The 2,743-nt window shown below is 39.0% G+C and overlaps 1 pseudogene; it reads left to right on the top strand.

Moving 5' to 3' along the window:
- Nucleotides 1-1,373: 1,373 nt before the first annotated feature.
- On the top strand, nt 1,374-2,161 carry LOC149189932 (carbon catabolite repressor protein 4 homolog 2 pseudogene; annotated as a pseudogene).
- Nucleotides 2,162-2,743: the final 582 nt, after the last annotated feature.

Raw genomic sequence — 2,743 nt, 5'->3', positions numbered from 1 at the left:
AGCCCATGCATTGTCTCCAGTGATGTGCATTGTCTGGGCTTCTAGGTATGCTACTATGCACAATAACAATGGGGGATACTCTTGTTGAATTGCTCTATTCCCTAACTATATGAGGGGGGAAGAGGCAACCTACCTCTGCTTCTATTACCCCTGAGAGTTCTACCATGTTCCTTTACCTGGTAGCTACAAAGGAGTACTGTGACAAATTATTTTGATTTTTATTACCTCTGATTGTTAACAACCATCGCTTTTGCCAGTTGATTCCCCTATTTGTGGTGCCCTTAACATTCTTTGTGCGTGAGCCATAATTTCCAACAAGATAACGAGTGTACAATGGCTTGAACGACCATAATTCTTGTTTGAGAGGAGGGTGCCATTGTAGCATATGTTGGAGTGATAGACCGGCGAGGGGGCAAGCCCAAGGCAATGTAGTTCCCTTGGATTAAATACATCAAGCGGGTCAACCATTGAGGTTATAAATGTTTCCCTCTGCCACGTGACACCCAAATCCAGGGTTATTTTTTTAATGGTTAATATCGAAAACTAAAATGAATTTACATTAATATATTTCATTTTAATGCATTATTATTTGATTTATTATGTCGATAGGTATGTGTGTTTTGCAATAGGACTTCCAAAATTTTAATTTAATTACTAATAATTATTAGGTGGATAGTAGGGATTTAACTTCCATAAAATGTTCTAGAACATTCATATATCGAAGGTCAAAATTTATTTCAATATATCATTTCAATTAAATTGATTAATTAAAAGAAAATAGTCATATAAAATATGTGTCATATGAACATGAAACATGTTTTTTTGAGAATGTGGTATTAGTATACCATGCTATTGGCCATGATATTTTAACAAATCATATTTACAAGCTAAGAATCTCCAATTGTTGAAAATCCATTTAATTTAAATAGATAATAAGAATTTAACTTGTATAGAATATTCTAAAATATTTAGTAATAATTACAAATAAAAAATTGTTAGATTCTTTTACTTTTTTAATTAAATTTATTAATCATATGGAAATTTTGAGATCAAGAAATAAGGATTCTAAACCGGTCGACCTCAAAACTCCCATGTGATCTTTCCATAAGAGAGTCGGTTTAAAAACCCTATATTCCTACATTAAAATAAATGTCATATAAATAAATGTTAGATGAAAGGTGAGGTCGCAATGCTGGCTTGGCTTCTCCAGGACGTCTGAGGACGTCTGATGTTGATCCGCGGGCAAAGGCACTAGAAAAGTGATTCACAAACACCAAGAGACCAGGATTCGGCCAGGAGAAGAGTAGTAACAGGTTCAGGGTTCGAGTCTTCGAGTCTTGTGATTGGAAGAAGAAGAAGCGGGGTCAGGAAGAATGTTGAGCGTGCGCCGACTACACCTGCACCTTCCCTACGAGATTCCCATCGTGGGTTGCGAGCTTACGCCTTCTGTCCTCTCTCGTCGTCCAGATAACGCCATTACAAGCGATGATGTTTCTGAATCTGAATCGGCACCTGTAGATGGCTACTACCTCAGATTCAGATGGTATCGTATTATTCAGAGTGACAAAAACGTTGCAGTATGCAGTGTCCATCCATCAGAGCTAGCCACTATACAGTGCATGGAATGTGTGAAGGCTAAGATACCTGTTTCAAGAAGCTTTCATTGTTCACCAAAGTGCTATTCAGATTCATGGGGTCATCACCGTGCATTGCATGCACGAGCGGCCAGTGCAGTGCATGAGAATGGAACTGAGGACGATGAATTATTTGGGGGATTAGGCAGCACAGGGGGTCTGGTTGGTTCAACTTCAAGTTCAGGAATTCACAATGCATCTCTAAGCAATGGTTCTGCCTTGTTTCTGAAAGGGGTGGCGATGAGACATGGTATGAAGTTGGACGTTCAAAAACATATACACCAACAGCTGATGATGTGGGCTATGCTCTGAAGCTGGAATGTGTGGCAGTTGATGCAGCCACGGGAATACCAGTAGGTCCAGCCAGCACACTCCGCACTTCCCTAGTTATCCCAGCCCCTTCCCCCACTCCTCGACGCATGATTCCAATCAATGCAGTTAATGGAATTGCAAATCTTGAGCTGGAAGGACGCACTGCAGCTTCTAGCAGAATTCCGATGCAGGCCCAGGGCTCGCCGCTAGCATAACAATGCCAGCGATGATGGTCCATTGCCTTGCCAAGTCTTCATGAACACGGTCAATGCGATCTAAGGTTAGCATTGGATACCCAGTTACCTAGTTTATTTTTAATATTCTTTCTGAATTTTTTAGGGAATATTTCTATGCTCTTCTGGTTTATGTTTATGTTAGGTCTGTGCTGGACATCCACATTGTGTAGGGTTTGATGATATAAGAAGTTTATTTTTAGTGTTCAATGTTTCGGGCATTGAATTTGCTCGCCATGAGTTCGTACAATTGTATTTATAATGGGTTTCAATTAATGGTTTGGTCTTATATTCTCTTGGTTTGTCGAGTACTATGAAATTTTTTCTATTATGTTGGCTTCATTGCTGGAAACGTAATATAATGCAGGTTTATACTGGTATTATAACTTGAAACAATTTTGGTTTTTAGGGTTGTTATTGCTTTTTATAAACTTCATGATGGTAATAAACATCTTGCAGTACTATGCTTCCAGTACTATGCATGTGTAGACAGTGTAATTTTATTAAATTGTGCACATGAAGCACCACTTGCAGGGCAACTGTTAGGGTTGTGTATACCGTTAG

Source organism: Pinus tabuliformis, chromosome 3_1 (assembly GCF_031772625.1).
Source record: "Pinus tabuliformis cultivar Carrire ecotype Pingquan chromosome 3_1, CPIR1, whole genome shotgun sequence".
In the NCBI taxonomy this organism is placed as follows: domain Eukaryota; kingdom Viridiplantae; phylum Streptophyta; class Pinopsida; order Pinales; family Pinaceae; genus Pinus; species Pinus tabuliformis.
This window is presented reverse-complemented; position numbering and strand designations above follow the sequence as displayed.